Source organism: Leuciscus leuciscus (assembly GCF_965113295.1).
Source record: "Leuciscus leuciscus genome assembly, chromosome: 9".
NCBI lineage: Eukaryota > Metazoa > Chordata > Actinopteri > Cypriniformes > Leuciscidae > Leuciscus > Leuciscus leuciscus.
The window spans coordinates 20,491,603-20,497,082 of NC_138733.1; positions in this window are offsets into that span (position 1 = coordinate 20,491,603).

Sequence of the window (5,480 nt, forward strand, 5' to 3'; positions counted from 1 at the left end):
CACCATTTACTGCAGATGACACAGTTTCAGCCAGTCTTCTGCAGTGGTCTTCATTTGCAAGCTTTCCAAGGTCAAGTTTTTTAGGGGTTGTGCCATTAGTTTTTCTCCTTGGCGCGCTTATCTTGTGTCTAATCTGACACCTCACAAGGTAATGGTCAGTAGAACACTCCGCCCCACACATGACCTTGGTGCACATGATCTCATGAATCCCACTCCTACGGGTAACAATGTAGTCTAACAGATGGTAGTGTCCAGAGCGTGGGTGTTTCCATGTGAAGAAGTTCTTATCTGGCTGGCTGAAGAAGGTGTTCGTGAGACATAGCTCTTGTTGAGCACAGAAGTGAAGCAGGAGGTCTCCGTTGGTGTTCTTTTTACCTTTGCCAAACTTTCCAATGATTCCAGCATAGGTTTCACAATCACTACCCACCCTTGCATTAAAGTCACCCACAACTAACGACTTGTGTTGTGGGGGGACTCTGCTTACAATCGTTGTCAGCTCCTGGTAGAAAGCCTCCTTTTCTTCATCTGGGTAGGTCATGGTTGGGGCATACACATTGACAATGGTCAAATGCATGTTGTTATCAATTGGTACACATATAACCATCATCCTCTCAGAGACGAATGTTGGCAGAGTTGTCAGCTTGATCTTGTTATTGACAGCAAAGGCCACACCAGCGTCTCTCCTTCCCTCTGTCTTCCCAACCCAGAAGAAGGAGTAATTTTCCTCTTGCACCTGACCCTGACCCTCAACCCTGGTCTCTTGAAGGGCAGCAATGTTCACTCTATATCGTTGTAGTTCTTTTGCAATCTGAGCTGTTCTCCGCTCAGGTCTGGAAACTCCGTCTAGCATAGTGCGGATGTTCCATGACGCCACAATCAACTTTTTACTTTACCTGTTTCGACCGCTGAGGTGAAGTCCCGCTGGTAGCGGTAAACCAGCCAGGATGTGTTCTGAGCACGCTTTTTTTACCCCACCTTTTCTAGGGGCTTCCCCTTCTGGGGTAGGCAGTGCTTTCCCTAAAAAGGGCTGCCCAGACGCTCACAGTGCTGCCTCAGCCCACTGGCGCTCAGGATTCAGTGATGCTGCGACCATCAGCTGTGAGCCGCCTGTGTGCAAGGTTTCCGCTATCAGCTCCCAGCTACTTCAGCCTGCTGATGTTGTGTTCCCCTCATCGCCACAGGGCTTCCACCTACGCCTCCAGTCAAGACGCCTTGCACAGTGAAAAAGGCAGTTGGTGTCGTGCCCCCACCAGACTGTCTCTCTGGACCTCCATGCCGGTTACCACGTGGTGCACAAAGGTGCAACAAACAAGGTTGGCGAGGAGGCTGCCCCGCAGTAGCATCTTACTTGCTGTTGACGCCATCCGTTGACCATGGTTGTTGTTCTTCCGCATACCATCTTGTGTTTGCACCATTGACTCAAACTAGTGGGTTCCTCGCTGCTCACACCAACCGGCACCCTGCTGCCAGTGCCTTAGACACCCTAAACCCCTCGCACGGGTGTATTTATTGCAATAGCCAACAAAACATTGTATGGGTCAAAATTATAGATTTTTATTTTATGCCCAAAATCATTAGGCTATTAAAGGAACCGTATGTAAGAAATGTATTTCAATTAATCATAAAATGGCCCTGATATGTCACTAGACATTAAGAAATCATGTTAATTTCAAATACTTATATCACTGATATAAGTATACTAGTATACGTATACTAGTATACTAGTATAAGATATACTAGTCCGGCCAGGATATTGTCATTTAAAAGTGAAGTTGCAGCCCTCAATGTTGATGTTGTCATCTTGTGTTTTGGCCTGATGCTCCACCCTCCACCTATCTACTAATCACGAAGTCAGTAGTGTTTCGGCATCCGGGTTGCCAGCTCTGCTCTGCTCTAGTTACCACAGCTGCAGCTACAAACATGTCGGATAAAAAATGTCTAATGTTACGAAACCTAAAAGACCTCGTTATGAATCCGAAATACGTTGTGACAAAGTCCGAAAAAAAAAAGTACTGTGTAGGACTCGTCACTTGCCATTGGAAGCTCCTTGTAGCAGCCTACGTTCCTGCTGGATCTTGCAGCCTAAAGGCCAATTTATACTTCTGCGTCGAACTTACGCCGTAGCTACGTCCTATCCTAATAGACCATACACCAATGGAAAGCTCATTTATTCAGCTTTCAGATGATGTATAAATCTCAATTTAAAAAAAAAATACCTATGTGACTGGTTTTGTGGTCCAGGGTCACATATATTATATATTTTATATTACAAATATAAAATGTATTAGTGTAACTCATAATTCACTTCTAAAAATATTTTTTACAGTAAATGGCATGTAGTGTCCTGTTAAATCAATGTATATTACAATTCATTATTAATGATTAAATAAACCTTTTTTTCCATCACATATAGTAACCAAATAACAGGATTTTATTTCCATTTTCATTTATTGCAGAGTAATCCACAATTTTTTTTTATATTTGCAGTTGAATCCCAAAGGCGAACTCTTGTAAAAAAAAAAAAGTCCCCCAAGTGACTCATATGCTGGCTCTACACTACTCTGCCATAACCCAGGGATATTGATCTTTACTGGTGCTGTCATCATAGTCTGCGCTGCCATGTTCTCTGATCCCCTCCTGTTGGAATGAATTCTGGCCCTCTTGACCCTCACAATGTCTTCCCGCAAAGAGCTCCTCTGGGGTTTATGCGGGCAGCCAGTGTGCTGCAGGATGATTACTCCAGGGACGGAGCATTTTGTTTGCTATCGAAGTCTAAAGGAGCGAGTGTTTTTGGTAGACAGCCACTAATTAATGTCCGTCTCTTGAGGCAGGGTGTGCGGCATTACATAAACCTTGGGGTTTGACTGGCAGGGGTCAGGGAGGCCTGACCTCCTTTTTATTACACACTCATCTGTGGATATAAAAATCATAGAAGACCAAAAAAAACATCACGGTTTTGAGCTCATGATACTCGATTTCAGGCTCCACAGCAGGTGCAGGGTCATAGATTTAAAATGACTGGGGTGTTTGTGCTGTAAACATCATTTATTCTGTATTTCAGAAGGCTAATAAAAAAACACAGAGATGTAAGACAAGGTGGCATACAGTGAACAACACCCTGACAGCCGAGAGAAGTGCTTATATCGAAAAACTACACCACAGTGCTTTTTTGTAAGGGTATGATGTCTGAATGTATTTTAAAATCACACCGCAAGTAATTTTGTGTGTGTGACTTGGATGCATCTAAAATATTTCTCACGAAAGCGTGGGATTGTTGTTGATGTGATGCAAATAAAATGTGCGAAAATTAAATATATTCATTAATTAACCTCAGTTTACCTGAGTCTGCTGACTTAAAATAATAAAACGCTGCTAATGTACCTGCAGTAACCTAAATTCAATTCAATTACCATTTATTTGTATAGAGCTTTTCACAATAGATATCGTTTCAAAGCAGCTTTACAGAAAATGCATGTTTCTATTACAATTTAGAGTGATTTGTTATCAGAGGTGACTGCATGTGTCCAAGTAAAATCCATATGTCCAGAAATGTACAGTTCTAAGATAATACAAATCATGCAGTTAGCTAACATCATGTATTCCTTTAGGCAAAAAAAAAATATCATTAAAGCAGATATTACAAGTTGTGATTATAATTATTGGAATATATAGAAAATTTGGCAGTGGTGCATGTTGATTCACAATTCGCGTTATCTGAAGTCCTCTCAGGGGTTGGAGTCATCTCTTCCCAGGTGTTGGGGGTTCTGAAATCCGCGTAACAGACTGGATCCAAACTGGAGCTGGCATAATATCTAGTTGGCATCCCGAGTTAGAAACCGAAAAGCAAGGAAAATAATCAGCATAGCTGCTGTTCATAATATTTCAAGCAACAAGATAATCATGTGCTCTTCATCTGATATAACTGGAGTACAAGGCTATGAGATGTATTATTTGAATGCTTGGCTAAAGAGATGTTTCTTTAATCTAGATTTAAACTGGGAGACTGAACATTATCAGAAAGGCTATTCCAGAGTTTAGGAGCCAAATGTGAAAACGCTCTTCCTCCTTTAGTGGACTTAGATATCATAGGTACTACCAAAAGTCCAGAGTTTTGTGACCTTAAAGAGCGTGATGGATTGTAGGGAGATAGAAGAGCGGTTAAATACACAGGAACTGAACCATTTAGGGCCTTATAGGTCAATAGCAATACATTGTAATCGTTACGGAACATAATAGGTAACCATATATGATAAAATTGGTGTTATATGATCATATTTTCTTGACCTAGTAAGAATTCTAGCAGCTGCATTTTGGACTAACTGTAGCTTGTTTATTGACTATATAGGACAACCACCTAGTGATGCATTACAGTAATCTAAAGGTCATGAAGGCATAGGATATTGGATCATTTAGAGATTTTATCTGGTCATGATGAAATGTATCACTGAGTACCATCGGCATAACATTGAAAACTATTTCCATGCTTTCTAATAATATTACCAAGGGGCAGCATGTATATTGAAAATAGCAGAGGGCCTAACACAGATCCTTGCAGCACTCCATAAATTACTGATGTTACCTTGAAAATTCCCTGTTTAAATAAACAAAATGGTAACGGTCTGACCACTTAAATGCTTGTCCCTGAATACCAGTGTAATGTCATGATGTAATATGTATAGTGTCGAAAGCAGAACTAAGATCAAGTAAAACTAGTATTGAGATGCAACCTTGGTCAGAAGCTAAAAGTAAGTAATAAGGCCTGAATCCCAACTCAAATTTTTCATAGATATCTTTATTTATTTTTTGCAGGAAGGAGCACAATTGATCGAACAACCTTTTCTAGTATTTTAGACAAACAGAAGATATGAAATGGGTCTGTAATTTGCCAATTCATTTGGATCTAGTTGTAGTTTCTTAATGAGAGGATTAATAACTGCCAGCTTAAAACGTCCTGGGACATTACCCAGAGATGGAGACGAGTTAATAATATTGAGAGGGGGCACGTCTGCTGCAGGTAACAACTCTTTCAGTAGTGGGTATTTGATCTAGTAAGCTTGTAGTTTGTTTAGATGTAATACGTTTATTTAGCTCTTCTTGTCCTATAGCTGTAAAGCACTTTAGTTGTTCTTGAGAGGCGATAATTGAGGCTGAATCATAAACTGCTGTCAAAGGTTGTACATTTGCAATTGTATTTCTGATACTTTCCATTTTCTTAGTGAAGAAATTAATAGTCATTACTAAATAACAAATGGTGCAAAAATAAGCAAGAGAGAAATATGACAACTCAAAATTAAACTACAACTTGTTTCATTTTCATTTTTTGAGAGGATGTGTTGCTTATATGATGCAATGTCATGATGCATCCTCAGTCAAGGACAATCCAAATCACAGGCAGGCGGTTTGAGCCCTGTGCTTAAATTAACCCCCCTGTCCAATCTGTCCAGTCCTTTACAGAGGTAAACATCTCTCATCACCATAGC